The sequence below is a fragment of the Stegostoma tigrinum genome, chromosome 20 (genome assembly GCF_030684315.1).
Source record: "Stegostoma tigrinum isolate sSteTig4 chromosome 20, sSteTig4.hap1, whole genome shotgun sequence".
NCBI classification, from domain to species: domain Eukaryota; kingdom Metazoa; phylum Chordata; class Chondrichthyes; order Orectolobiformes; family Stegostomatidae; genus Stegostoma; species Stegostoma tigrinum.
Window position 1 is genome coordinate 36,468,402 of NC_081373.1, and position 17,602 is coordinate 36,486,003.

At 41.4% G+C, this 17,602-nt stretch overlaps 1 protein-coding gene across 2 annotated transcripts in view; it reads left to right on the top strand.

Annotated features, from left to right (window-relative positions):
• The window catches only part of tcerg1l (transcription elongation regulator 1 like), a 624,439-nt gene that overhangs the window by 416,313 nt on the left and 190,524 nt on the right, over window positions 1-17,602 (top strand). The window lies entirely within an intron of this gene.

Consider the following 17,602-nt stretch of genomic DNA (forward strand, 5'->3'; position numbering starts at 1 on the left):
ACTGTAGCAAAAATTGTCTACGTGTCAATTTCGGAGAGTTTTGTGGAGGGTTTCTCTCTGTCAACCCCCTAGCAAGCTTTGTCATGCGATTTTATCCTAGTCATCTCTTTATCTAAATCCTAACCCAATGCACCATGTCTCTAGGGCACACCAATTATCCTACAGTGTGGTTTGCCAACAGCAGAAGTATTCACCACTGCGGAAATCATCCTGGCTTTGCAATGCTGGTGCCATCTTTAGAAACCAGCTATGCACCAATTGAAGCATTACCAGCTAGATATCACGCAGGTCCTCGGTGGATCCTTGGAAGCAGCCAGATGTGAAGAAATTTACGGCAGCTGCTACCTTGATGACAACCAGTATAGGATGGTCACCCAACCCTTCAGGTCACTTGTTTCACTCCAGCAAATATCATAATGCAGTGATGATGTCCCAGGACATTGGCAGTCTGCAAAACACTGCACCTCAGTCATCTGAAGAAAGTAGCATCAAGGACAATAAACTGCGCATTCCTGAGGAGACCATCAGATGTGCTCAGTGTCTGACATCTGCTGGACATTGCTACTGGTCCTGGATTTTTCATTCTTTGATTTTTCCTAAATTGCTCTGTGCCTTCACAGCACTGGAGACACATTGATGATCACCTTTGCTTGGCCTAGATCCAAAGATGGCGTTTCCAGTGAACATGTGTGCGAAGTATCAGAAACTGAACAGGGTCTTATTAATATCAGCAAGCAGCATTTGCTTCATGTACAAATGATAGCTTTACATTGTTTCCCATAAAGTGCGGACAGGAAGTACTCTGGCAAGAAGGGACATGGAATGCTTTGACATCAGCCTTTGACAGAGAAACTGATTCCAAAGTATTTCATTTCCCTGTCTTTTCCCCATAAGTGTTGATTCTCTGACTGTTTGAACATCTATCTCAGCCTCGAATATACTGAATGGCCCAGTCTCAAAAATCCTCCACAACTGAGGGTGTTTCCCCTCATAAGAGTTTAGAACTGGCTGATGTATTCTGAGTATACTGTCACTCATTTAAGGCAGAGTTGAGGACTAATTTCTTCGCTGAGTGTAGTGAATCTGTTGTATTCTTTACTGCGCAGGGGAGATGAGGCTAGGTCATCAAGTGTATTCAAGGCTGAAATGGAAAGATTTTTAATTAGTAAGAGAATCAAGGATTATGGGGAAAAGGGAGGGAAGTGAAATTGAGGATCACCGGATCAACATTCCAATTAAATGGCAGAGTAAACCTGATGGGCCGAATGGCCTGCGAATGCTTGTACATTTTATTGTCTTATGATACGATGACTTAAAACATTATCTTAGAGCCAAGGTGTTACAAAATCTAGGAAGGGACTGCAGTTTAAGATTCTTTTTATAGAACCCTGTAATGATTGGAGCAATGTCAGCCAGATGGAGCTCATAGAGTATGAGTTGCCTGATTAGGACAATTAATCTGGTCCAAGCAGGGAGCCCTGACTGACACATGTAAACATGAGTGTCGGAGGTTCTGCTCACTGTAGGGACCAGCTCTATGCTAGCTTTGTCAGCATTTTGTACTACATGCATGTAAATAAATCTTGACTTGATGATGGGATACTGACCTTTGTGGAATTATTTCAAACCCCTTTAGTGCTACTACTGGTCTGACGGCCCTAGAAATGCACAGATGTGAATTCCTTGCAGTCCCGCACCCAGTACTGCATTGCCGTAAGGACTTATTAAGACTACAATTGGTGCTGAAGGAAGTCTGCTGGCAGAACACTTTTGTCAGCAATATTAGGAGAAGCATAGGTTTGCTATGACTGCAACCTTAACCTAACAGAGGAACATAGGGGATTGTAGTTATAAAAAACATACCTATTGCAAATGAAGTATTGTTTGGATTAGTGTGCATTCTATTTCCTTTTTCAGGAAGTCAGCTGCAGCTTAGAAGGTTTTATTTGAATTGGTGCAGTCAATGACAGGTTACTACGTCAATGTGAGGCATTTCATTCAAGACACCAACTTGACTGAAGCATTTAAGAAAATGGATAATAGAATTAAATGGATGTTACGAATATCACAAAGAGAGTACTGGAAGTGCTTTTTTTTTGTCCTTTGGTTATCACGAAGCAGCATTTGTGTATTCTTTCTGCCAAAGAACTAAGTTTTTATTGTAGGTGATGCCTGAAGCTATCCTTAGAAACCACAAATCAAAGTCTGATTGCTTGAAAGGCCATTGGACACAAAGGCCGACATAAATTGAACCTGTCGCTTCCCGTTATTGATCTGTAAAATTTCCCTTCAAGAAAGTAGAGCACAGCCTCAATGTTAATTTATCAAAGTGAAATATGTCACAAGTAACTTTTGGAACAGACCCTCACAAGCTCTACCTTCTCCCATCAGTGATTGTTGGAACATACTAGAATAATGACACAACTCTGTTGATTATTAAGTGGCAGAACCAGCACCTCCTCTTTGTAAGGCAAATATTGTCCCAGAGGGTTAAATTCACAGATATGGACTCCTTATACTGGGAATTTCTGGCTGTGATTCCTAGTTATCTGGATCACTTGTGTAATTCCCTTCTTGTTCTTCTGGATGTGTCTGCAGCCTTTAAAATGATTGGCCAAACTCTTCAAACACCTGTCCATGCTGTCCAGCTGGAGGGATCAGCTCCCGGTTTTTCATAACCAAGGAAAAACATGTTTTGCCTTTGCTCCCTGCTCCTGCAAGGACAATTTCTCTAGCTTCCACCTATTTCATATCTGCATGCTAGCCCTCCGGGACACAGAACTTGCACCAGGTTCCAAACATATGTTAATGACACCCAGTTCTACCTCACCATCACCTCTCTCAACCCCTTCCCTGTCTTGTCAGACAGGTCTTCAGAATTGGATAAACAGAAATTGCCTCCAGCTAAATGCTTCAAAGAATAAAACCATTGGGTGAAATGTAGTGATTGTCAGGGATGTTCCATTTACTGGCTAGAAAACCATGAGAATTTCATGTTGTTTGTTTTTAGAAGCTGAACAGAATTTATAGCAATAAGGCATTTACCTGGGCAGTATTGGGCTTCACACTGAAGTAAGCCCAAGGCAGAATGGAAATACTACCCCTGTGAGTCGAGAGTGGATCATAATTCAGCAGCACCCCCCGCCAATACCGGCAGGGCCAGCAAGAACAGTGGCCTCTATTCATACCTCAGTGGGACCTTCACCAGGAATCAGAAGGTTGAAAAGAGTAAGTGATGGTGGGGATGAAGGATAAATAATAGAAAAGGAGGGCTGGCTGTGAATTTTACTAGAATTGGCAAGATGTGCCTTCCTGTTGTGCTCCACTTACTACTGACAGTCCCTCAATTGTGTACAGATTGCCTGAGCACAAGGAACCTATCCAGTAAGCCACAGCCAGACCTTATAGGGTTTCTGGATGTTTGCCTTGTGAAGAGCTGTTTTGCATGCTGAGTTCCCTGCTGGCTGCTGGTTGAATCCCAGTGGATGGTGGGATGGGACTGGACCCTCAAGGGGTTATATAAGGGTTTCAAGTAGAAGACATGCTCCCATCCTTCCTAACCACAGCTATTTGGCAACGCCTCACGACCTCCACCAAGCACTCTATGTCTAGATTGAACAGCATCCACCCCCACAATTTCTACAAAAAAAAACGAACAATAAATTCCACCTCCTTGTCCTCACCATAAACACTGTTCATTAGCTTCTGAGTCAGTCTCTCTCCCAGTCGTTTGTTGGAGGTTAAACCATACTGTTGGCAATCTTCATACCGTATTTGATCTCAAGATAAACTTTTGACACCATGACTTCCTAAATTCATCTACAGAACATCACCTGACTCCAATTCTGGTTTAGCCCAACTGATGCTGAACTTCCTTTGTAACCTCAAGATGATTCTAGAGCTCTCTCAGCAGGACCCTCACCTTCCAGTCTCCCACCAGTACCCTAACTTGCATCAAGTCCAATGTCTCATCGCCTCCGCCCTGCCCGACCTACATTGCCTCCCTGTTAAACAACACCTTGTTTTCAAAATTCTCATCCTTGTTTTCAAATCCTGCCTTGGCCTCACCTCTTCTTTGCAACTTTGTCCAGCCCCACAACACTCCGATACTTTGGTTCTCTTCCAATTCTACATCCTTGATTTTAATCAATTCACTATTGTGATGGGGCCTTCTGCCTAGGCCCTAAGCTGTGAAGTTTCCCCTAAGCCTTTCCATTTCACTCCCTCTCTTTCCTCCTTTCAAACTTTCCTTACAATATTTTTCTAATCAAACATTTGATCACCTGTTTGAATATTTCGCCATGTGACTCAGTGTCATGTTCTACTTCACTGAGACACTTTGGCTGTTTTGATACATGAAAGGGCCAAAAGTAATGCAACTGCTGTTGTCATTGTCGTATCACTGAAGATTACCATGCTCAAAGTAGAGCCAGATACAGACATTCAGATAAGACCCACCTTGAGAAGGGCCCTTGTCAGACAAAGAGGCTAGAACACTGAAGAGAGACACACTTTTGTGAAAAAAAATGCCGAAGGTTCCTTACTAATTAAATAAGGGAGATCTCTAGAGATAGGAGCAAAGACAGAAATTGCTGGAAAAACTCAACAATTCTGGCAGTATCTGTGGAGAGAAAGCAGTTGACACTTCAGGTCCAGTGACCCTTCTTCAGAATTGATAGTAGCTAGGAAAAGGTTTGTACTTATGCAGAAGATGGATTGGAGGGCTAGAGGGGAGGAGGGAGGAGTGCCCGATAGGTGAGGAATGGGCCCAAAGACAGATAACAACAGTTGAACAGGCAAAGAAATGAGTAAAGGTCAGCCTGGGAGAATGAAAAGCTTTTAAGAAGGCTATTAATAGTTGACGGTGGATTGTGTGGAGGCAGCCCATGTGATGACAAGGCCTGGTGTGTTTGTGGAGGGTTAAGGACATAGGAGAAGGTGCTCAAGCCCTAAAATTGTTGAACTCGATGTTGAATCCAGCAGAATTCTAGAGGCAGGAGCTTTGTACCCTTCCTTCCCTCATGACAGCAGGCAGCAGAGTTTCAATTGCATTAGGCATGCAAATTCTAGGTGTCTGAGATAACAGGGTGTAGAGCAGGATGAAAACAGCAGGCCAAGCAGCATCATAGGAGCAGGAAGGCTATCTCAGATTCTCCAGCATCTGCAGTTCCTACTATCTCTGAAATTCTAGATGTTGTCTTTTACTGGCACCTGCATTCAACTTTCAAATTACTTCCCTAACTGCAAATCCAGTGAGGTTAACTTGCGTGACCTGCCTTAACCATCAGAATTGCATCCTGAGATTTTTGGTACCCATATTTTCTGAGTGTTGTTTAAGGTCACCTGATGAAAAGGTATTTCTATTATACTAGTACAGTGACAGATGATCACATTTAAAATACCAAATCATAAAAAAAAGCATTTACAAATGATATTAAGTATGTCTCTACAGATTAAAATGCTGTGAATAAATAAGGGAGCTCCATTATGTAACTGTAACAAAAATTCTTTTATCACACAGCAACAGTGCAACTGCTGACATTGTCTGTCACTTCTGATAGGTAGCATTGCAAACAATGTTTATTGTCCTGTCCCATGAAAGTGCTTAATGCTGTCAGATGCCACCATTTGGCAAATGCACCATCAATCAGTTTAACGTTAACCTTTGTCTATATAGCAAAGGAGATATTAGTGAACACATTTGTCAGGGAAGACAAATGCCAGCTGAAATAAAACCCAAAACAAGGTGAACGGAAGAGCAACTTATAACTTGCAAGAGGAAAATGCCTTCATTTTTGGAAGGAGTAATTTCACTTTGATAGCTAACTTCCAATTTGTCTGGTAGACAGTTTGGTGGTATCTTTTTGAGGAAGAATGGATCAATTTTTTTTTCCTCAACCAACATCTCACAAAAAATCTTTTTACTGTAGCATTGTTGAATTTGGAATCACGCTCCATGTAAGTTCCTGCATTGCAACAGTTGTTCAAAAAGCACTTTAATGTGTTTCAACATGAAGAAATGTGAAACTCACAGGTGGACTTTAAGGCTCTCCTGCAGCAAGTTGCAAGGAGAAGAGTATGTGTAAAATGCCATTTTACTGTGCCACACTGCCCACTGCCCAGTGATGGGAGAGGCCCATGCCATCTTTCAACAGGGTACTTCTTATAGGATCCTGGGATCGTTGGAATTATCCCCTGACTCGCAGACACCCAAGGTTCATCTCCATATAGTCTGCACCCAGCCTGGCTCCCACTTCTCTCTTACTCTGGGGGTCAATTTTTTTTAGTGGGATGTATGGGGCCCATAAAATCCAGCTCATAAAGCACCTTTTTTTCCTTCTAGCGTAATTTTCCTTTGCGTGAAATTGCCATTATTTCAGTAATTGATCAAACTGCAAGTAATTAAGAAACAATTATTGCACGTGATATTCATTTTTCAGGTCATTCCCACTAAACTAAAATAATGTCAAAAATAGCAATTTTTGTTTTTAACAGTGATATCTTGCAAAGTAAATGTTACAATTTGGAAAACATAACAAGGAAGTCTGACTTTGTAGAGAACTAACATCATTTCTGCAAACTGTCTGGAAAATAATTTAAATGTAATGATTTTTAAAGCCATTATTTAATTTGGTAATGTTATTCTGTACTAAGGTACCTCCTAGTTTGTGGTAGCTTCGTGATTTCTCCAATAGGGCATTCACTGCCAGTCATCCACCTCATAGCTAATTCATTATAGATACAATACAAGACAGACTGTTGGAGTGTGAGCTAATAACAAACTCAGCATACACAGCCTTAAAATATTGAGTTTTAAAGATATGTTGGGAGTTTTGGATAAATCTATCTACAATTATTGCTTTTGCTAGTTACCGATTTATTTTGATTCTTTTTCATTTGTGATATGGATGTTGCAGGCGAGAGCTACATTTTTAACTTTCTTCTTGAGTTGCACATTCCTTGTTGTGAAGGTACGTCCACACTGCTATTCAGTAAGGAGTTCTGGAATTTTTACCCAACTGTGAGGATTGGTACATTATTTCCAAGTAAGGGTGGTGTGTGGCGAGGAAGGAGTTGCAGGTGATGGTACTCCCATGCTTCTGCTACCTTTATCCTGGGTGGTAGAAATTACAGGGTTGGGACCTCCTATCAAATAAGTCTTGACAAGTTGCTGCAATGCATCTTCTGAATGATGCACATTGAATCCATATTGGTTTGCTGTGTTCATTTGATTGAGTTCATTTTTAAGGTGGTGAGTGGGGTACCTGCCAATAAGGCTTTCGTCATGAGTGGTGTCGAGCTGCTTGATGTTGGGGCTGCACTCATCTAGGCAAGTGGAGAGTATGCCATCACACTCCTGACTTGTTCTCTCAAGATAGTGGAAAAGCCCCCAGAATCAGGAATTGAGTTTCACAGTACTCCACGTATTCATTAATGCCAAATACAGTTGCAGCAAGACTTCTCTACTTTTATACACAATTCCTCTGGCAATAAATGGCAAAATTGTATTTGATGGTGGGAAGATCATTGTTAAAGCAACTGAAGATGGTGCAATGATGCCCAGGAGCTGAGATGTGTTACCTCCACCAGCTACAATCACTTTCCTTTCTGCTAGGTATAACTCCAGCAAGTAGAGAAACATACCCTTTTTCCATTGACTTCCATTTAATTCAGACTCCTTGATGCAACACTTTATTAAATGTTCCCCCAATGTCAAGAGTGGCCATCCTAATCTCACTACTAGAATTCAACTTTTTTTTTACATATTTACACTGAGGCTGGAATGAAAATTGGAGCTAATTGGCTCTGGTGGAACGTAAACTGAAATTTAATGAGCAGCTTATAGGTGAGTAAATGTCACTTATTAACACCGTTCAAATGTTGCCTCATGGAAAATAGACTGGCAGGGCGGTAATTGGCCAATTACAATTGACCCACTTTTTATTGACAGCAAACACTGGGCAGCTTTATTGGGGAGGTGGCAATGTTGTAGATGTACTAGAACAGCTTGAAACATGGTAAGTTGTACAGCACAAGTGTGCCTATAGCCAGGTGAATAAAAATCAAATTTACAGCTGATGCTGGAAATCTGAAACAAACATAGAGAATGCTGAAGAAACTCACCAGGTCCGGCAACATCTGTGGAGAGAGAAACAGAGTTGACGTTTCAAATCCATTATAACCATTCTTTAGAACTGAATCTAATTTGCCGAAAGCTGGCTCCTGTGTTGCTGGGGTCTCAGAAGGAAGCTGAGGTGGTACTGTGCATTCAGCGTTTCTGTTTGTTGATGGATGCCAATGTTTCTGCCCTGTCTTTTACACTGATACGCTGTGGCCCATCATTATCAAGAATGGGAATATTTTTAGAGTCTGCCCCTCACATTAGTTGTTTAGTTGCCCATCACCCATCTCCTCTTTAAACTGTGCAATTTCTCAGCAACCTGCAAGTACCTGTACAGTCGGCCCACATGGTAACTCTTCCAAACTGAAGTGCATCCAAGGCCGTGTAAAGAAATTTAAAGGAGCCAAGCACTTAAAGAAATTGCCCAGGTAATCAAACATAAAGTGCAGGGAACATTGTTTATCAGCGTCAGTGTTTTTTCCAAGTGGTTGTTCAAATTGGCTGACAGTTGAAGGATAGTAGATATTGATCAAAAAGAGAGTTCTTCTCCCATGTTTCAATGATACCATGCAATTTCATTTACTCTGGGCTCAATGTTGAAGACTCCCAGGCTAGTCCCACTGAAGGTATATCACTGTCTTAACATTGTGATGGCTCTGTCCTGCTAGTGAGACAAATGTGATGAATGGTTATATTATTTATTATTATTTAGGAATTTGGTTTGTAAACTAGACTTTTATTTTAAGTTATGTGAAGATGATTTTCATAAGGCTGAGGATTTCTTTTTCTTTAATCAGTGTGTTAAAACAGCATTTCCAAGAAATCCTGTGATAACTGAACAAGCTATCTGGTGATGTAATCACAGAAGTGTTTTTGAAGTTAAGGTTTACAAAGCAGACAGAGATAGATGTAGAGGCCAGAGCACATTCAGTTCATCTTTGAATGGATGCAAAAAAGGAAAGACAATATCTTTTTGGGTCTGTTTCTAGCTTGATCTTTTTCTGCATCAATATAACCAGGCAACAACGGTACTGCTGTTTCATTGTTCAGTTATGTTGCTGGGATATATTCACAAGTTTAGACTAACAATTGGAAATTTGAATTGAATTCCCATCATGGCAGCTGGAAAGTAAGCCTGACGTTCTTGTGTGAAGAAAAGATCAGAATGAATGTTTCAGGTCCGGTGACCCTCCCTCGGAACTGATGGTAGCTGGGAGAATGTCAGTTTATATGCAGAAAATAGGGAGGGGGATAGAGAAGGGAATAAATAATAAGTTAGAGCCCGAAGAGAGAGAAGAGCAGTTGGAAAGACAATGGGGTTGATACTGATCTGGCTGGGAGGGTGAATAGTTGTTAATGGAGACTGTTAGTGACTAAAAACAGGCAGCGTGTAATGGCAGGCTATGTGTCAACAAGGCCTGGTGTTTGGAGTAGGGGGCTAGGACATGGGAGAGTTTAGGCCCTAAAACTATTGAATTCGATATTAAGTCTGGAGCAGAAAATGAGGTGTTGTTCTTCCAGTTTGCACAGATCTTCGCTGGAACACTGCAGCAAGCCAGAGACAGAGATGTTGGTCAGGGAGCAGGGTGGTGTGTTAAAGTGGCAGGCAACTGGAAGTTTGAGGTCGTCCTTGCAAGCAAAACAAAGATGTTCTGTGAAACAGTCACCCAGTCTATGCTTTGTTTCCTCAGTGTAGAGGAGACCACATTGTGAGCAGCGAATGCAGTAGATCAGAGTCTGGGAACTGCAGGTGAAGTGTTGCTTCACCTGGAAGGTATGTTTGGGCCCTTGGATGCTGGGGAGGGAGGAGGTAAATGGGCAGGTGGTCCACCATCGCCGTTTGCAGGGAAGGTGTCGTGGGGCTGTGGGGTGGTGTTGGGGGTGAAGGAAGAGTGGACTACGGTGTCCTGGAGGGAACAGTCCCTGTGGAAGATGGACAAGGGAGGGGAGGGGAATGTGTATCTGGTGGTGGCAACTTGCTGGAGGTGGCGGAAATGGTGTCTGATGATCTTCTGGATGTGGATGCTGGTGGGATGGTATCGCTATTGCTGAAGTGAAGAGAAGGGGTGAGGGCAGAAGTACAGGAGATGGGTCAGAACTGGTTGATGACTCTGTCAACAATGGTGCTGGGGAATCCTAGGGTGAGGAAGAAGGACATTTCAGAGGCTCTCTTGTTGAATTTGGCCTCATCTGAACATATATGATGGAGACAAAGGAACTGAGAGAATGGGATGGAGTCTTTGCAGGAAGCAAGATGTGAGGATGCTTGGTCCAGGTAGAAGTGGGAGTCAATGGGTTTGTAATGGATATTAGTTTCTAGTCTATCCCCAGAAATGGAAACAGAAATGTCGAGGATGGGAAGGAAGGAGTCAGAGATAGGCTAGGTGAAAGTGAGGGCAGGATGGAAATTGGAAGGAAAATCGATTAACTTTTCCATTTCCACATGAGACAAGGAAGTAGCACCGATGATATCATTGATATATCACACAAAGACTTGTGGGTGGGAGTTGGAGTAGGACTGGAACAAGGAGTGACCCATATACCCCACAAAAAGACAGACATAACAGGGTCCCAAGCGGGTACCCACGGCCATCCCTTTTACCTGAAGAAAATGAGAAATTGTTGAGTATGAGGACGAGCTCAGTCAAGTGTTGGAGGGTGGAGACGATCCAGTTCTTTGATGCAGGAAGAAACAGAGACCTCTAAGACCCTCCTGGTGGGGAATGGATGTGTAAAGGGATTGCATGCCCATGGTAAAGAGCAGGCAGCTGGAACCTGCAAACTGGAAGTTTTTAAACTGGCATAAGGCATCAGAGGAGCCACAGCTGTACATGGGCATGGATTGGCCCAGGGGAGAGAAAACCAAGTTAAGGTAGGAAGAGATGAGTTCTGTGGGGCAGTAGCAGGCTGAAACAATGGGTCTTCCTGGACAGTCCTTTTTGTGGATTTTTGGAAGGAGGTAGAAGTGAGCTGTGTGGGGCTGGGGCACTATCAGCTTGGAAGCACTGTGGGGGGAGATCACCGAATGAAATGAGATCAGTAACTGTAGTAGATACAATGGCCTGATGCTTCATTATGGGGTTATGCTCCAGGAGAAGGTAGGAGGAGGCTTCGGAGAGTTGGCATTCAGTCTCTGCAATGTAAAGGTCAGTACGCCAGACTACCACGGCACCACCCTTATAAACAGGGCTTAATAACAAAGCCAGGGTTAGATCTAAGTGCATGGAGTGCAGTCAGTTTGAAGGAAGATAAGTTGGATTTTGTGAGGGGGGACAGAGAAATTGAGGCGACTAATATCACGTTGACAGTTCTCTGTGAAATGCCACCACTAGACGCATATTCCCCTCCCCTCCCTTGACTGCCTTCAACAAGGACCGTTCCCTCTGGGACACCCTGGTCCACTCTTACTTCACCCCCAACACCTCCCCACAACTCTATGGCACCTTACCCTGTAAGCGGCGAAGGTGCAACACCTGCCCATTTACCTCCTGTCTCCCCATTATCCAAGGGCCCCAACATACCTTCACCTGCACTTCCCAAAATTTAGTCTACTGCATTCACTGCACACAATGTGGTCTCCTCTACATTGGGGAAATGAAATGTAGACTTGGTGACCACTTCACAGAACATCTACGTTTTAGCCTGCATGAAAAATCCCTGAGCTACCTGTTGCTTGTCACTTTAACACACCACCCTGCTCTCTGGCCAACGTCTCTGCCTCTGACTTGTTGCAGTGTTCCAGTGAAGCTCAGTGCAAGCTGAAAGAACAACACCCCATTTTCTGCTTGGGGACTCTGGAGCCCTCTGAACTCAATATCAAGTTCAATAATGTTAGGGCCTAAACTCTCCCATGTCCCAGCCCCCTACCCCACACACCAGGCCTTGTTACCACATATCCTGCCATTACACACTACCTGTTGTTTGTCACTAACAGTGCCCATTAACAACTATTCACCCTCCCAGCCAGATTGTTATCAACTCCTTTGTCTGTCCAACTGCTGTTCTCTCCAGGGTCTATCCTATCGTTTACAAACCAAATTTTTCCCAGCTCCCATCAGTTCTGAGGAGGGGTCATTGGAACCGACACATTAACTCTGATTTTTTCTTCACAGATGCTGCCAGACCTGCTGAGCATTTTCAGTAACTTCTGTTTTCATTCCTGATTTACAGCATCCACTGTACTTTCAATTTTTGCTTGGCATTCTTATGTTGTCTGACTTCTATGTGACTCCATAATCACAACAACGGAGCTATTTCTTAACTGCTCTATGCAGCAACCAAGCAAGTCACCGAGTCACAGTAAATAATTACTGCAACAAGCAAGTCAAGAAGATGACCCACTTCCTCCACCCATCAAGCAAACAGGATCTTACGTTTCAATAGAACAATGGAAGACTAAACACAGTAATTTCTAAATAAAAACTGAAAGCTGCAGATGCTGTAAATCAAGAACAAAAACAGGAGTTGCTGGAAAGGCTCAGCAGGCCTGGCAGCATCTGTGAAGAAAACAACAGAGTTAATGTTTCAGGCCGGTGACCATTCCTCAAAACAGTAATTTCTAAACCTAAATTCCTAACTCAAATTTCATTCTAATTCATTTGATGTACAAAATGCAGTATCAGATAACTATCACAATTTGGATGAATAAGTATTTGCTGCAAGTAGTCTTTGACCATTTGTTTAAGGGCTGAGATTTCTTGGGCTGTCTATTTAATTCTGGCAAGATTTTCCCTTCCATTCTTTTCCAAGCATCTCATATTTGTCAACTCCCTGATGCACTAAGCTTCTTAAGTATAGCCACCTTGGGTCAGAACTCTCCTGGTCTGATATTTTTAATTTTGGAATCTTCACCCCCTCTCTGGTTCAGATCTTAGGAGTCCTTCAGTTTACCAGAGGCTTAGATTTTCTTTAGCCTGTGTACTGGGTTAGAAAGAGATGTTTGCATTTTTTTGCACAACAAGATGATTCTAAAACAAAAAATACATTTATTGGATTCCACTTTTTTACTAGAAGTCAGCTCCTGGAAATCCTACTTCTTAGTGGGATCAATACACCAACATAAAATATTGGTTTTATTCCCTAAATCACATGGGCCATCGCAATTGACATTGGCTGAAAACAGAGTTCTGAAGAAATGATGTGAGGCATTGTATAGCACTGTATTACTTAGAATAAAGAAAAGCAAATGTATACATTGATTAAAAGAAACATATATGAATTCTATTAACATGTACTGTCCTGAGTATTGTCTTGAGATTTTCAGATACCTGCTTTTTTTTTTGATATGTATAAAATGCATGAACCCGGCAGAGTACACCCAGTTCACTGATATGATGATTAAGTGAGGTACATATTCACGCATATTAGTTCAATTTCCACAGTCCACGGAATACTCTGATAAATATTTGTCACTATATACTTCTTTGTAGATGATGTTTCCAAAAACTAAAACTAAATTTAGAAGTTTCTGTTCCTAAAAAATTAAAAGTTTCTGATAACAATGACAAAAACAGAAGTTGCTCGAAAATCTTGGCAGGTCTGGCAGCATCTGTGGATTTTGGGTGCAGTGACTCCTCTTCAGAATTGGCAGTATTAGTTTGGCAGCCTTTCATTATCAATGGAATTTACTGAAAAGTCAACAGCTGTAGCATTTCTATTTCATGACAAATACGGTGATATCCCAGAGAAAATGAGTGTTTATATGTCTTTCTATTCTATCAAACAAGGACACTCGGATCCAAAATCCGTGGCAGATGGGGAGAATCAGGGCTACTAAGTGCAAATTGTCCCTCATTTGCACTAGGGGCTAGATTTAGAAAGGCATCTGTGATTATTGTTTTCATCATAAATGCTCATTCTCATTTACTTTCATGTGTCTTCTGTGTTATTTGGAATTAACTGTGAATAGCAGTGCAAATGGGATATTTTAATGAGGCATCTTCAAGCAACAATGGGGATTATTGTAAACAACATATTTCTCTGTACCACAAATTATCTAGCTATACACCAACTCAGAAAAAATTTCTTTTTACACTGACAATATTCTTATTTCTTTAAAAAATTGCCTTTGTTCCCTGTTAATGATTCATCATATCTCGAATAGACTTGCATGATAATACATTAAAAGTTTGCTTTGCAATCTTGTTTTTTTCATCTCCAGTTTCTTGACTCCTTAAACATGGCTATCTCTTATCTCCAGGGACTAATGCTAACTGTTAAATGAAGTGTAAAACTGTTTACAATTTAGGAGTAACATTTGCTTTATTACTAATTAATACAGCATTGTAGCAGGAAATCAATGCTTCTTCCCCCCAGCTGTTTGCTGATCTGCCTGAAATTTAAACCAGAGAGAGCTGCTCCATGGGTGTGTCAAGCTCATAGACCAGGAGCATTTACAGCTAAAGTTGGAGCTGCTGTAGATTGATAGGAACACAGACTGAGCGCCATGCATCTGACTCTAGTATCCTGGTTTGGAGAGTCTGAAAATCAGAGGAGTGGAGTTCTTGAGTGTTTAGCATGAGAAATGGAGATTGGGGATCTGAATGCTCAGGGAGGAAGGATAGCAGAATGACAAATTGGGGAAGACAACGTTACTGTGGATCAGGGAATTGAGCTGAGTGTGGGAGCCAGAATATTCTACATGCTATTACCAGCAGCAGTCTAGTGCAGTGATGCTGAAAAAGGACCAGTCAGTAAATGGGTAAATGGAACTTTGAGACCTTATTCTAGGTAAACACTTGAAGATAATGAATGAATGGAAAACAAGTTGATAGAGACCAAAGATTCCTGTTCATGGAACAATGGAGAAATGAAGGAAGAGGGTTGTAAAACTGGGATTGTAACTTTTTTTACCACATTTTAGTCAATGGAATCCCTGGTGGGTCACTAGGATCATCTCACCACCTATCCTGTTCATGCAGGATCCACTAACTGTTCTTGCATACATTTCCATCATGTTGGATCGCTCACCGTATCTCAATGTAGGGAGCTGGCCCATTGTTGTTCACTGGAAGTTAAAAGCTTTCAGAATTCAGGCACACAAATCCTCGCAGGAGTTTATGCAAGCAACCAACCACAAGCCATTAGCATCCAGCCACTTTCAGGCTGATTTTCCTTTATTTACATTTGAACAGATATTTTCTAATCAATCTGTTCAGAGATGTTATTACACACTTCCGGAACAAGTGGGACTTGAACCTGGGCCTTTGACTCAGACGTAGGGTTGCTACCCACTATGCCAAAAGAGCCTCAATTATTGAACACAAATACCTCATTAGTTCACAACAGCTGTTTGCCTTGTACCTTTAACTCCTTGGCATCTTGTGTTTTCTTCACAGAATTGAATATTAACAAATGCATCTCTTTTGATAAACAGAAAAAAGTTATTCATAAGCTGAAATAGAAACTGATGTTATATCGTATATTATATCATTGTATAATCTTTAACAACTCTATATTGCACCCCATTGAAAAAAATTTAAATTACAATATGAATATTTCTTTGTTCTCAGCCTTCATCATAACACGAGGTGGCCCTGCTGTAGAACAATTAACACTTTGATACAACAAGCAAAAAACAACCTGATAACTCCTCTCTGATGAAGGGTCTAGGCCCGAAACGTCAGCTTTTGTGCTCCTGAGATGCTGCTTGGCCTGCTGTGTTCATCCAGCCTCACATTTTATTATCTTGGAATCTCCAGCATCTGCAGTTCCCATTATCTCTGATAACTGCTTACTTGCGTCAATCCACTTTAGTTTTGAAAATATACTCAACAGATCAATTCTCAGTCTCTTCATTGCAGCAATTTTCTTTGAGCAGATATTGTCCCAGAGTGAACAATTATCTATATAGAACTCTGTGGTTGCATATTTTCCCAACTGGACCTTATAGAGGAGTTCCTTTAAAATATGAAGCATTTATCGTTCCTACCAGTACAATTGTTACTGCAGCCAAGATGATTTTAGCTGCTTTTTATTTTATTGTTTTTGTTTTAGTTCCCTGGTTAGTGGACAACATTTGTCCTTTATTCCCACTAAAAAATATCATCAATCCGACTATACATTAAAATCCATTGAGAAGATTAGAGCATGAGGCCCCACTAAAAATGATTGATTGCACTCCTTCTGGGTAACCCAGAATGGGAAATCTGGGTGAACACTATTCTGAGTTCAGTTTTTTTTTAAAATGCTGTTTTTGCCTTCAGCATGTTTCCAACAGTCACATATTTCAACACAATGCTTAGTTCTAATACATCATAGCATGCATCTTGTCTGGTTTATGTGCGTAACATTTTAATTGCCCAATTAAACTCCTCAGTTGGTCTGTTTCTTGCTTGGTTGTAGGATCCAGCCCAATTTATTGGAACCTATTAACATTCCATAGGTAAGATTTTGGAGTTATTCCCAATTGAGCCTCTCCAATATCAATGTTTTATATCTTAAAAACTCCTGAAGCTTTACTTGAATTCTGCTTTAAACCAATAACAATGTTTTCAAATTCCGTACTCCCAACTCATAACTCACAAAAAATCATCTATATACATCATATAAATGATTTAAATTTTCCCCTCATTTTGGCAACAGAAAACGCAGTTGGGGCTGCTTTTAAATTAAAATAACCCAATTTTATTGGTTCAGACCTGGCTGACAAGAATTAACTCTAGGGTTATTGTCTAGGTAACGTACTCATGTCTCCACTCCATTTGCAACCTCTTTTTACAGGGCAAAGTAACACTTTCCTCTTGAGTTAATCTCCTTGCAGAAATGCAGCAGTGATAGCGATTGATTTACGTTCCCAAGTATTTGTTGCTAATGAAGACACAAAAATCTTCAAAATTATTCTTCTTGCGATATCTGAATCTATTCAAATCATGGTGCCCTGGCTTGTCCTCAAAATCTTAGTCATAAAGCCTGGCTTTAGTGTTATTTGTTCCATCAGAAAACAATGTTTCTGTGTCACATTGAAGATTTCCTAAATGTGTCATGAGCGATGTTTGGAGAGGGTAACCCTTAACTCCCAGTAAACCATTACTGTGCTGGTTGAGGATCTTGGAAGGATGCTGTGAGTTCTTGGTGCATTATAAGTCATGGCACAGAGCTCCAGCATTTGCCTCCGATGGTCACAGATTATTTGAAGATTTAAGGGAATGGGAGCTGCCTCTTGTCAACATTGCAGGCTTATATGGGGCACCCTCACAGCAACGTGGACACTGTTAGTAACGCCTTGCATGCGGAGGAAGCCCGTGATGTTGGAGAATGCCTTGGAACTTGACTATTATCATCACAGAAGAAGGATATGAAGAGGTGTACTTGTGATATACTACTGGGTTGAAGATTGGGAGATACCACAGTCCCCAGTTGCTCCATGTAATGTGCTACTGGCATAGATATTTAGGGTTGCTGAGCCACTCAGTCTTTGTGAATGCAAGTCTTCCTCCAGCAGATGGCATTGTTTAACAATGATATGGCAGGACAGCCTTA